The sequence below is a fragment of the Phyllobates terribilis genome, unplaced genomic scaffold (genome assembly GCF_046119375.1).
Source record: "Phyllobates terribilis strain yellow unplaced genomic scaffold, ASM4611937v1 Scaffold_4__5_contigs__length_816908805, whole genome shotgun sequence".
Classification (NCBI taxonomy): domain Eukaryota; kingdom Metazoa; phylum Chordata; class Amphibia; order Anura; family Dendrobatidae; genus Phyllobates; species Phyllobates terribilis.
This window is the reverse complement of record NW_027362764.1, coordinates 678,846,660-678,861,196: the sequence shown is the minus strand read 5'-3', so window position 1 is coordinate 678,861,196 and position 14,537 is coordinate 678,846,660.

Below are 14,537 nucleotides of genomic sequence, written 5' to 3'. Positions count from 1 at the left end.
TGCCTGTAGAAATTCAGAGACATTTGATAAATTCTCTGATAAGTTTGATTTATCCAATGAGGAGAGGAATCAATTATTTTAAATATGGATTCCTGTGACATTGTCCAGACGTTTACATTTAATGCCCTGTGAAAATGACTCTCCTAATGGATGGGAAAATGATTCGGACAGATTAAGATATTTGATTTATTGTGTCACAAAGGATTTTCCCAACATAGAAGATCTGCAGAAACTAAGGATTGGTAGGAAGGAATGTACATATACATTCATGTCCATATTTGAACGGTTGTACAAAGCTCTCATCAAAAATGGAAAAGTACAACATATGATAACAACTTTTGTACAAAAATTCAAATTCCTAAATTCAGTTTCCCAAGTTATGGCATCACAAAAAAATTCATTATTTGAATGTGCGCAGATGCTGGATTCTGTTAGAAAACATGAGAATCGTGAAAAGAAAATAAATCAAGCTAAATTTATAAAACCAGGAAAGGTAATATCTTACCAAAAGCCAATATCAAACTCTCCTAGACTGAGTCATCCCCATAGTCCCCATATCAGCCAGTGCAAAGATCCATCTCTCCACAGAATGAGTTAATTCTCAGTCAGAACTGTGATTCTCTAAAAAGGAAAATGGCTGAAACTGATGGACAGAGACAGGTGAGACGACCAACTCACAGTGACGTCATGGAATGTGGACAGAAGAACAGGCAGTTCTCTGAGGTTTTGAAGGATAGAAAAATGTCTTTCCTAAAGAGGGCGTTCCTGGAGATATTTGAGAGAGACAGAAGATTTGGTTTAGGGAGTGGCTAAGGAAAAACTGTAATTATAATGTTGTATCAAAATGTAATACAATGTCTCAATATTTATTTATAATCTCATACAGTAAATTGTAGTTACATAGTTTCTAATAGTTCATATATATATATATATATATATATATATACACTTGTCTAAGTAGAGATTGCGTATAATTGTATTTATATATACGTTTATAAAATATATATATATATATTAATTAATAAATTAGAACTTCATATATATAAATTTAAGTAGCAATATTTTGAATTACATTAGAACCAACCAATATATGTATAAGATATTTAAATAATTCTGTTTCTGTATGAATTTGATATTTAATTTTATTTTATTATATTTCCTTAGAGTTTTCATTCCAAAGCAGGATTTGATCAGAGAACTCTAAAATGGATTTATTTCTTTATTCACACAGGAAGTGAAAAAATTGCATGATTTTATGTGTATAACATTTTAAAATAATAACAATATATCTAGTTGAACTCTAATATATATGTAATACTTATTAATTCTTTTGTGTTGCTAATATTTTCTGTGCATGAAGTGTTCGTGCAAATTAAAGCAGCTTTACAGCATGACGTGTGACAGCTGCGGCCTTTGAACTTTGAGCTAATAGTATAGGATCCCATTCATTCTATTTTCAACTGATGTAACTTAAGACCGGGCAGCCAGTGAAAAAAGAATCTAAGACAAGAGTTTTTTCAAGTGTCTTTAATTCCAGTGACTTACTCTCATATTATATAATATGTACTTGGGGAATATTCAAAGAAATATAAAGATATTCAATTGACATGGCAATGCGCGTTAATAAATTGGGATACAACAATTTTGGGTTAAATATATATATATATATCTAAAACTTCATGTGTGGAATGTTTGAGTTGAACAGATCTGTGAATGTCAGAGTGAAGGTGACAGATGAGTAAATCAGCAGCTGCTAAGTGTGATTGATGTGACAGAGGCCTCGTATGTTTGTATGTTTGAAAAAAAAAAATGTTTCTTTATGTGAAGGTACAAAAAAATATTTAATTCTGAGGAAATTATAATACATAATTAGGCATTACAGTGCCTACAAGTAGTATTCAACCCCCTGCAGATTTAGGTGGTTGACACATGCGGAATTAACTTGGCATTGTGACATTTGTACTGTAGATCAGCCTGGAAGTGGGAAATGCACTGCAGCAACTTTTTTTTTGTTTTTTTGTTTTTTTAAAACGTTAAAAGTTAATTCAGAGTGTCATTTATTATTCAACCCCTCAAACCACAAGAATTCTGTTTGGTCCCCCTAAAGTATTAAGAAGTAGTTCAGGCTCCAAGAATAATGAGCTTCACATTTGTGGATTAAAGATCTCTTTTGCCAGCCTTTTCTGACTATTTAAGAACCTCCCCAAACTTGTGAACAGCACTCAGACATGGTCAACATGGGAAAGACAAAAGAGCATTCCAAGGCCATCAGAGACAAGATCGTGGAGGGTCACAAGGCTGGCAAGGGGTACAAAACCCTTTCCAAGGAGTTGGGCCTACCTGTCTCCACTGTTGGGAGCATCATCCGTAAGTGGAAGGCTTATGGAACTACTGTTAGCCTTCCACGGCCTGGACAGCCTTTGAAAGTGTTCTCCCGTGCCGAGGCCAGGCTTGTCCGAAGAGTCAAGGCTGTAGCGCCGGCGTTCCTGCCCTCTGCTAGGCAGGGACGCTGTTCCCCTCACCTCTCTGCTCCGTGCCCGGCGTCCTCCTCCCGCTCTGCTGGCAGCGCGCGCTCCTTCCCGGCCACTGTGCTTAGGGCGCGCGCGCTCTCCCTCCCTCTTAAAGGGGCCGCGCGCGCCGTCCTAAGGAGTCCCCGGCCAATGGCCGGAGGACTTCACCATATATAAGGCACCTCCTCCAAAATGGAGGTGCCCGAGCAATCTTGTTGCACTGTTCACTACTCTGCTTCAGCCCTCAGGTCCCGTTGCCAGTTACCTGCCAGATACCTGCCAGATTCCTGCCAGCTTGCTGTCTTATTCCTGCCTGACATTCTGCTACCTGCCTGCTAGCCTGAGGTCCGACGGTCTGCCTTACTACTCCTGTCAGGCTGTCTAAGGACCAGCTTGCCCGCTCACCTGGGAGCGCACATCAACTACCTGCCTGCTTGCCTGAGGTCCGACGGTCTGCCTTCCAACTCTTGTCAGTCTGTCTATGGACTAGCTTGCCCGCTCACCTGGGAGCGCACATCTGCTACCTGCCTGCTAGCCTACCTGGAGGCTCTGCCGTCACGTGCTGTGACCACCTGCCTGTCCAGTGACTCCTGCCCGCTCACCTGGGAGCGCTCATCTGCTGCCTGTCTGCTAGCCTACCTGGAGGCTCTGCCGTCACGTGCTGTGACCACCCGCCTGTCCAGAGACTTCTGCCCGCTCACCTGGGAGCGCTCATCTGCCGCCTGTCTGTTGGTCTTCCTGGAGGCTCCGCCGTCACATGCTGTGACCACCCGTTTATCCAGAGACTCTCGCCTGCTCACCTGGGAGCTCACATCTACCATCAGCCGCCACAGGTCGTACCTACCCTTTACCCAGAGACTGCCCCGGTCACTTGCCGTGACCATCTGCCCGTTCACCCAGAGACTGCCCCGGTCACTTGCCGTGACCATCTGCCCGTTCACCCAGAGACTGCCCCGGTCACTTGCCGTGACCATCTGCCCGTTCATCCAGAGACTTCCCCGGTCACTTGCCGTGACCTCCTGCCCATTCTTCTAGAGACTGTCCCGGTCACCTGCTGTAACTGCCTGCCTGGTCGCCACCCGCTCCCTTACAAGGACCGCCCCCTTGTATAGTAGCTCAGAGGTTCCGCCTCCCAGACCCGTTACAGTTTGCTCGGGCCATGGAACCCGGTGGCACCCAAGCTCCCTCGCTCTCGGTCCTGTGTCATGAACTGTCCCGTCAGAGGTCCCAACAGGAGTCCATCCTGGGTCACCTGCGGAATGTCAATTCTCGCCTGGACACTCTGACTGCTCCGCCAGCAACCTCCGCCAGTGCCATGACTCGCAATCCGGCAGCTCCGCTGTCCACTAATACCATGGTATCCTACCCCGGACCCCGGCTTTCTGCACCTCCTCGCTTCGGAGGCGACTCCGCCCAGGCTCGGGGCTTCGTAAATCAGTGCACCCTGCACTTTGAACTCCTGTCCCACCAGTTTAACTCCGACCGGGCCAAAATTGCCTTCATCATGTCCCATCTCACCGGGGAGGCCCTGGCCTGGCTAAATCCTCTATGGGAGAGAGGAGACCCCCTGGTGTCCGACTTGCCTGCCTTTCTCATGGCTTTCCGGAAAGTCTTCGACGAACCCGGACGGAAGACCTCATCCGCATCATCACTGCTACGCCTCCGTCAGGGAAGTCTCACCATGGGCCAATATGCCATACGGTTCCGTACCCTTGCCTCGGAGCTGGCCTGGGATAACGACGCTCTGGTATCCGTCTTCTGGGAGGGTCTGTCCGGCCGTATTAAAGATGAACTTGCCGGTCGGGACATTCCTACCACTCTCGATGACCTAATAACTCTTGCCACCCGGATTGACCTACGGTTCCAGGAGCGTGCCAAAGAGGTCACCCGTGAGAGGAGGTTTCTACGTCTAGCTCCTACTTTTCAGAAATCCGTCTCTCCCCAGGTACACTCTCCTGAGCCTATGCAGGTCGACCAGACCAAGATGGTCAAAACCCGTCAGGACTTACGCCGTGCCCAGGGGAGCTGCTTCTACTGTGGCAGTAAGGAGCACCGGATCCGTGCCTGCCCGGAGAGGTCGGGAAACGCCTGTGTCTAGGTTCGCTCAGAGAGGTCGACCTAGACAAGAATAAATCCTCTCCATCTCTGCTGCTGTCAGTCTCAATCGTCTGCGGGGAGAACCGTTATTTCGAACTAGCCCAACTTGACTCTGTAGCAGCCGGGAATCTTATTTCACAGTCCCTGGTAGAGAAATTCCGCATCCCCACCAAACCTCTGGCTGTACCCTTGTCTGTTGCTGCCGTGGATGGGGGTCTCTTACCACGCCCCATCCAACTCATCACCGAATCCATTACTCTGCAGGTGGGAATGCTGCATTCTGAGAGTATCTCCTTTCATGTTCTGCCTGGACTCTCTCACGCCCTCTTGCTAGGTCTACCTTGGCTCCAGAGACATGCACCCGTGGTTGACTGGCAGACCGGAGAAGTCTTTCGCTGGGGACAGGACTGCCATAAGACCTGTCTGGTTCCCGTCCATCCCGTCCGTCCTTCTCCTACCCCAGCTAATCTACCTGGACTTCCGATTCCTTATTGGTCTTATGCTGATGTCTTTAATAAAAAGGAGGCAGAGACACTACCCCCTCATAGACCATACGACTGCCCTATCGACCTGTTACCTGGTACTACTCCTCCCTGTGGGCGTATTTATTCATTATCCGCTGCTGAGACCCGGTCGATGTCCGAATATATTGAGGAGAATCTGGCCAGGGGATTCATCCGGAAATCTAACTCCCCGGCGGGAGCAGGCTTCTTTTTCGTCAAAAAGAAGGACGGCTCTCTCCATCCCTGTATAGACTATAGAGGCCTTAACCAGATCACGGTGAAGAATAAGTACCCCCTTCCGCTCATTCCGGAGTTATTTGATCGTCTGAGGGGGGCTAGAATCTTCACCAAACTGGACCTCCGTGGGGCGTACAACCTGGTTCGTATCAGTCAGGGGGATGAATGGAAGACGGCATTCAACACCCGGGACGGCCACTACGAATATCTTGTAATGCCCTTTGGTCTCTGTAACGCTCCTGCCGTCTTTCAACAGTTGGTCAATGACATCTTCCGGGACCTTCTCTACTCCTGCGTAGTGGTGTACCTGGACGACATCTTGGTCTTCTCTCCGGATCTCCAGACTCACCGGAGGGACGTTCGTCAGGTCCTGCTCAGGCTCAGGCAGAATCACCTCTTCGCTAAATACGAGAAGTGCCTCTTTGAGCAGACCTCGCTTCCGTTTTTGGGCTACATTATTTCTCAGACCGGCCTATGAATGGATCCAGAGAAACTGTCTGCCATCGAGAAATGGCCTCGACCGGAGGGGTTGAAGGCCATTCAGCGGTTCCTGGGCTTCGCCAACTACTACCGCCTCTTCATACCGCACTTCTCTTCCCGGACTGCCCCAATTTCCGCGCTCACCCGTAAGGGTACTAATCCCAAAGAGTGGCCGCCCGAAGCAGAGGAGGCCTTTCTTTCCTTAAAACAGGCCTTCTCTTCCGCCCCGGTGCTGCATCGCCCGGTCGGCAACAAGCAGTTCTTCCTGGAAGTTGACGCCTCCTCCTCTGGAGCCGGAGCGGTACTTACTCAAAAATCATCTTCCGGGAGGATGGTAACTTGCGGCTTCTTCTCTAAACTCTTCTCCTCCTCAGAGCGCAATTATTCTATAGGAGACCGAGAGTTATTGGCCATCAAACTGGCATTGGAGGAGTGGCGTTACCTGCTCGAGGGGGCTCTTCACCCAGTAATAATTTACACTGACCACAAGAACTTGGCTTACCTCCAGCATGCCCAGAGACTTAACCCGCGCCAAGCCCGGTGGTCCTTGTTTTTTGCTCGCTTTGATTTTGTTCTTCATTTTCGCCCGGCTGGCAAAAACGTCAAGGCGGACGCCTTGTCTCGATCCTTTCTGGTGTCTGATCTCGAGGAAGATCCGAAACACATCATCGATCCCGCCAGAGTAATGCAGGTGGCTCCCGTGAGTCTAAATCGTCTCCCTCCCGGAAAGACGTTCGTATCAGTATCTGATCGGGAGAAGATCCTTCACTGGGGTCACTCGTCTAAACTGGCTGGCCACGCCGGTCAGAAAAAGACCCTCCAGCTTATTACCCGGCACCACTGGTGGCCTAGCCTGCACAAGGACGTAATAGACTTTGTTTCTGCCTGTGTGTCCTGCGCCCGCAACAAGGTTCCGAGACATCTGCCAGCCGGTCGCCTCCTTCCGCTTTCTGTACCTGCTGCCCCCTGGCAGCATATAGCAATGGACTTTATAACTGACCTCCCAGTCTCTGCCAGTTGTACGGTCATTTGGGTGGTCGCTGACCGCTTCTCCAAGATGGCTCATTTCGTTCCCCTGCCAGGCCTCCCGTCTGCACCCGAGCTAGCTAAAGACTTTATTCGTCACATCTTTCGTCTTCATGGCCTGCCCCTCCACATTGTGTCGGATCGTGGGGTACAGTTCACCTCACGCTTCTGGAGAGCCACTTGTAAACTGCTAGACGTCACCCTGGACTTCTCTTCCGCTTACCACCCACAGTCCAATGGTCAAGTGGAGCGGATCAATCAGAACCTGACCAGTTACCTCCGGCACTTCGTTAATGCCCATCATTCAGACTGGGTGGATCTCCTACCATGGGCCGAGTTCTCTTATAACAATCACAAGAGCGAATCCTCCTCCAAATCCTCGTTTTTTGTAGTCTTCGGTCAGCATCCTCGGATTCCTTTTCCTGTCTCCACCTCTGTGGACAACCCGGCTGCGGCATCTCTCGTTAGCAAATTTTCCTCCATTTGGGAGAGTACCCGATCCGCACTCCTTCAGTCGTCCGAACGGATGAAAAGACACGTTGACAAAAAACGCCTGGATCCTCCACAATTTCGTCCTGGAGATAAAGTCTGGCTCTCATCTAAATATGTCCGACTCAAGATACCTTCTTACAAGTTAGGGCCTCGGTTCATCGGTCCTCTGGAGGTCATCAGTCAGATCAACCCAGTGGCCTATAAATTGAAACTCCCGGCCAACTTACGGATCCCTAACTCCTTCCATGTATCTCTCCTCAAACCTGTGGTACTTAACTCTTTTTCCAAGTCTACAGGTACGCCTCCTGCTCCGGTTTCTGCTGAGGACGAGTTTGAGGTAAAGAACATTCTTGCCACCAAAAGGGTAAGAGGAAAGACCTTTTTTCTAGTAGATTGGAAGGGGTTTGGTCCTGAGGAGAGAACGTGGGAGCCCCGGGAGAACATCCATGCCCCGCTCATCCTTGCTAAATTTCTGTCTGGCCTAAAAAAGGGGGGCCTAAAGGGGGGGTACTGTAGCGCCGGCGTCCCTGCCCTCTGCTAGGCAGGGACGCTGTTCCCCTCACCTCTCTGCTCCATGCCCGGCGTCCTCCTCCCGCTCTGCTGGCAGCGCGCGCTCCTTCCCGGCCACTGTGCTTAGGGCGCGCGCGCGCGCTCTCCCTCCCTCTTAAAGGGGCCGCGCGCGCCGTCCTAAGGAGTCCCTGGCCAATGGCCGGAGGACTTCACCATATATAAGGCACCTCCTCCAAAATGGAGGTGCCCGAGCAATGTTGTTGCACTGTTCACTACTCTGCTTCAGCCCTCAGGTCCCGTTGCCAGTTCCCTGCCAGATACCTGCCAGATTCCTGCCAGCTTGCTGTCTTATTCCTGCCTGATATTCTGCTACCTGCCTGCTAGCCTGAGGTCCGACGGTCTGCCTTACTACTCCTGTCAGGCTGTCTAAGGACCAGCTTGCCCGCTCACCTGGGAGCGCACATCAATTACCTGCCTGCTTGCCTGAGGTCCGACGGTCTGCCTTCCAACTCTTGTCAGTCTGTCTATGGACCAGCTTGCCCGCTCACCTGGGAGCGCACATCTGCTACCTGCCTGCTAGCCTACCTGGAGGCTCTGCCGTCACGTGCTGTGACCACCTGCCTGTCCAGTGACTCCTGCCCGCTCACCTGGGAGCGCTCATCTGCTGCCTGTCTGCTAGCCTACCTGGAGGCTCTGCCGTCACGTGCTGTGACCACCCGCCTGTCCAGAGACTTCTGCCCGCTCACCTGGGAGCGCTCATCTGCCGCCTGTCTGTTGGTCTTCCTGGAGGCTCCGCCGTCACATGCTGTGACCACCCGTTTATCCAGAGACTCTCGCCTGCTCACCTGGGAGCTCACGTCTACCATCAGCCGCCACAGGTCGTACCAACCCTTTACCCAGAGACTGCCCCGGTCACTTGCCGTGACCATCTGCCCGTTCACCCAGAGACTGCCCCGGTCACTTGCCGTAACCATCTGCCCGTTCACCCAGAGACTGCCCCGGTCACTTGCCGTGACCATCTGCCCGTTCATCCAGAGACTGCCCCGGTCACTTGCCGTGACCTCCTGCCCGTTCTTCTAGAGACTGTCCCGGTCACCTGCTGTGACTGCCTGCCTGGTCGCCACCCGCTCCCTTACAAGGACCGCCCCCTTGTATAGTAGCTCAGAGGTTCCGCCTCCCAGACCCCTTACAAAGGCTAACCCAAGGACAACAAGGAAGGAGCTCCGGCAAGATCTCATGGCAGTGGGGACATTGGTTTCAGTCAATACCATAAGTAACGTACTCCACCGCAATGGTCTCCGTTCCAGACGAGCCCGTAAGGTACCTTTACTTTCAAAGCGTCATGTCAAGGCTCGTCTACAGTTTGCTCATGATCACTTGGAGGACTCTGAGACAGACTGGTTCAAGGTTCTATGGTCTGATGAGACCAAGATCGAGATCTTTGGTGCCAACCACACACGTGACGTTTGGTGACTGGATGGCACTGCATACGACCCCAAGAATACCATCCCTACAGTCAAGCATGGTGGTGGCAGCATCATGCTGTGGGGCTGTTTCTCTGCCAAGGGGCCTGGCCATCTGGTCCGCATCCATGGGAAGATGGATAGCACGGCCTACCTGGAGATTTTGGCCTTAATCCAATTGAAAACTTGTGGAAGGAGCTCAAGAATAAAGTCCACATGAGACACCCAAAGAACCTAGATAACTTGGAGAAGATCTGCATGGAGGAGTGGGCCAAGATAACTCCACAGACCTGTGCCGGCCTGATCAGGTCTTATAAAAGACGATTATTAGCTGTAATTGCAAACAAGGGTTATTCCACAAAATATTAAACATAGGGGTTGAATAATAATTGACACACACTTTTATGTTTAAAATTTAATAAAATTCAACTGAGCAACATAACTTTTTGGTTTGTAAGATTTATGCTTCTGTTCATAAAACCTACTCTCGTTTGCAGTTTGAAGGCTCTAACTTATTTGCATCTTATCAAACCAGCTAAATCTGCAGGGGGTTAAATACTACTTGTAGGCACTGTATCTACATACAGTACAGACCAAAAGTTTGGACACACCTTCTCATTTAAAGATTTTTCTGTATTTTCATGACTATGAAAATTGTACATTCACACTGAAGGCATCAAAACTATGAATTACCACATGTGGAATTATATACTTAACAAAAAAGTGTGAAACAACTGAAAATATGTCTTATATTCTAGGTTCTTCAAAGTAGCCACCTTTTGCTTTGATGACTGCTTTGACACTCTTGGCATTCTCTTGATGAGCTTCAAGAGGTAGTCACCGGAAATGGTCTTCACTTCACAGGTGTGCCCTGTCAGGTTTAACCCCTTAAGCCCCGGAGCATTTTTCGTTTTTGCATTTTCGTTTTTGCTCCCCTTGTTCCCAGAGCCATAGCGTTTTTATTTTTTGGTCAATATGGCCATGTGAGGGCTTATTTTTTGCGGGACGAGTTGTACTTTTCAACGCCATTACTAGTTTTATCATATCCTGTACGGGAAAACAGGAAAAAAATTCCAAGTGCGGTAAAATTGCAAAAAAAGTGCAATACCCCAGTTGTTTTTTATTTATTTTTTTTACCATGTTCACTGAATGCTAAAACTGACCTGCTCTTCTTATTCTACAGGTCATTACGAGTTCATAGACACCAAACATGTATAGGTTCTTTTATATTTAAGTGGTGAAAAAAAATTCCAAAATTTGGTAAAAAAAAAAAAAAAATAGCGCCATTTCTAAGACCCGTAGCGTCTCCATTTTTCGTGATCTGGGGCTGGTTGATGGCTTATTTTTTGCGTGCCAGGCTGACATTTTTATTGATAACATTTGGGGTAGATCCGATGTTTTGATCGCCCGTTATTGCATTTTATTGCAATTTTGCGGCGACCAAAAAACGTAATTCTGGCGTTTAGAATTTTTTTCTCGCTACGCCGTTTACCGATCGGAATAATTCTTTTTTTATTTTTATAGATCGGGCGATTCTGAACGCGGCGATACCAAATATGTGTATGTGGGGTTTTTTTTTTATATATTTTATTTTGAATGGGGCGAAAGGGGGGTGATTTAAACTTTTATATTTTTTTATTTTTTTTTATATTTTTAAAAACTTTTTTTTTTTACTTTTTGCATGCTTCTATAGTCTCCATAGGAGACTAGAAGCAGCAACTGTCCGATCGCCTCTGCTACATACAGGGGACCAGCAGATCCCCTGCATGCAGCAGAAATGGTCCTGTGCTATGAGCGCCGACCACTAGGTGGCGCTCATAGCGACAAGATCATGACAACAACAGGCGTCTGCTGCAGACCCTGGGTTGTCATGCACGCCCATCGGCGACCCGCGATCACGTGACGGGGTCGCCGGTGGGCGGGGCTTATGACGCGCTACCCGGAAGCGCGCGTTAAATGCTGCTGTCGGAGATTGACAGCAGCATTTAACTGGTTAACAGCCGCGGGTGGATCGCGATTCCACCCGCGGCTGTTGCGGGCACATGTCAGCTGTAAGAATCAGCTGACATGTGCTCGGTTCAGTGAGGGCTCAGCGCCGGAGCCCTCACTGAACCGGCGGTACGCAGATATGCGTACTAATACGTCCCCGGTAAGTAAGGGGTTAATAAGTGGGATTTCTTGCCTTATAAATGGGGTTGGGACCATCAGTTGTGTTGTGCAGAAGTCTGATGGATACACAGCTGATAGTCCTACTGAATAGACTGTTAGAATTTGTATTATGGCAAGAAAAAAGCAGCTAAGTAAAGAAAAACGAGTGGCCATCATTACTTTAAGAAATGAAGGTCAGTCAATGTGAAAAATTGGGAAAACTTTGAAAGTGTCCCCAAGTGAAGTTTCAAAAACCATCAAGCGCTACAAAGAAGCTGGCTCACATGAGGACCGCCTCAGGAAAGGAAGACCAAGAGTCACCTCTGCTTCTGAGGATAAGTTTATCCGAGTCACCAGCCTCAGAAATCGCAGGTTAACAGTAGCTCAGATTAGAGACCAGGTCAATGCCACACAGAGTTCTAGCAGCAGACACATCTCTACAACAACTGTTAAGAGGAGACTTTGTGCAGCAGGTCTTCATGGTAAAATAGCTACTAGGAAACCACTGCTAAGGACCGGCAACAAGCAGAAGAGACTTGTTTGGGCTAAAGAACACAAGGAATGATCATTAGACCAATGGAAATCTGTGCTTTGGTCTGATGAGTCCAAATTTGAGATCTTTGGTTCCAACCACCGTGTCTTTGTGCGACGCAGAAAAGGTGAACGGATGGACTCTACATGCCTGGTTCCCACCGTGAAGCATGGAGGAGGAGGTGTGATGGTGTGGGGGGGGGCTTTGCTGGTGACACTGTTGGGGATTTATTCAAAATTGAAGGCATACTGAACCAGCATGGCAACCACAGCATCTTGCAGCGGCATGCTATTCCATCCGGTTTGCGTTTAGTTGGACCATCATTTATTTTTCAACAGGACAATGACCCGAAACACACCTCCAGGCTGTGTAAGGGCTATTTGACCAAGAAGGGGATTGATGGGGGGCTACGCCAGATGACCTGGCCTCCACAGTCACCAGACCTGAACCCAATCGAGATGGTTTGGGGTGAGCTGGACCGCAGAGTGAAGGCAAAAGGGCCAACAAGTGCTAAGCATCTCTGGGAACTCCTGCAAGATTTTTGGAAGACCATTTCCGGTGACTACCTCTTGAAGCTCATTAAGAGAATGCTAAGAGTGTGAAAAGCAGTCATCAAAGCAAAAGGTGGCTACTTTGAAGAACCTAGAATATAAGACATATCTTCAGTTGTTTCACACTTTTTTGTTAAGTATATAATTCCACATGTGGTAATTCATAGTTTTGATGCCTTCAGTGTGAATGTACAATTTTCAAAGTCATGAAAATACAGAAAAATCTTTAAATGAGAAGGTGTGTCCAAACTTTTGGTCTGTACTGTATATATATTTCTATATTTCTTTAATAATTATTATTTCTTGATTTAACTAATAGTGGATAAGGGCAACCACACATCAAAATGGTTTACAAAGCAAATTTATATTTAGAATAATTTTCCACATGATAATATTCTTGAATAACTATAATATTATTTTTAATGGTTACCTAAATAGGTACACACCTCTCTTTAGTCAAATCTATGCTACTCATCGATATGAAATTTATGCACAATATTTCTAGAAGAATAATTATTTTTAATTTGGTTCTGATATATACATAAATTTTATAAAATAATATTTTTGGTATTAAGGGGGAAAATGTGTTTTTGATCCTGATTACATAATCACTTTTGATCAATACTTATTTTCCACACATTTTAATAAAGAAGAAATAATAATAAGGTACTATGGTATAATTAAGAAGGGTATTACATGCAAAGTTGCAAAATTTAATATTTTTTGGTGGTACAAGGTTATGACAAATATGAAATCATCCAGATAATGGAGATATAAGGGTATTTTTTATGGAGAATATAATTACTCTGCATTTGTCATTAAAATTTAAAGGTCTTATTTTTATTTTTATTCTTATTTTTACTCTTAATTTTATTTTTCATTTTTAAAATTTTATTCTTACTTTATACTTCTTATTTTTCTATTTTTTCATTTTTTAATTCTCATTTGATTTTATTTCAGTTCAATATCTCAATTGAGAAAACACATTAATATTTAATAAAGTAATGTCTAATACAAGAGTATTGCTTCATTAAATATATATTGCTAAGGAAAAAAATGTTTACATTTTCTGAGTAAACACAACAATTCATTCATTCATTTATTCATTCATTCATTCATTCATACATTCATATATTTATTCATTTTTGTTCAGGAGTATACATTCTTTGATATTATTGGTTTAATAAAGATATAAAAACTTGTTTTTTCAAAATACACTGACACCTATGGGTTGGAAAAGGTAATTACACCTATGACATAAAAATGTTCTATCATATGGAGAACTTGATTGATAATGAATTATTATCTATTATTGTTTATTATTCCAAACATAATTTATTTTAATATTTTGATAATAATTAGATGGATATTACTGATTGCTATGGTACGCTGTGATATTATAGGTTAGGAAAAACTGCCAGATTTGGTATCAGATTAGGGAATGAAGACTTCAATCAAGACATCGCAATTATGAATTCTATCTTAATAAAGACTTTTAATTTTTATAAATCAAAGAGATTCTCAAAAGTTACAAGAAGAAGCAACTGATATCCGGAAGTCTCAGAAGGTAACAGGTGTGAATGCTGAGTGTTATAATAGACTGTGTCCATTACATACAATACAATTCACACCACTGATCACCAGGACGGCAGAGGACGATGATCCTATATGTACTGTGTTGTGTTCAAGTTTCATCACGTTCCAGTGGTTTCTTATCACCTGCAACGCTTCAATGAAAGCTGGTGAACAGGTAATACCTGGCATATGTGTCCTGTATATAAAGGACTGAGTACTGGTTATGGTGCTATATAAAGCAGGAAAGTGTCAAGTTAACCCTTGCTTTACTGACCAAAGACGTCACATCTGTTCCAAAAGTGACACGAGACCAGTGCGGACACACGGAAGATTCCAAAGACGATCCAACGTAAGTCCAGGTGACACTGCACAGATATTAAAGCTACATTTCATCCATGGACTTTGTTTTCTTA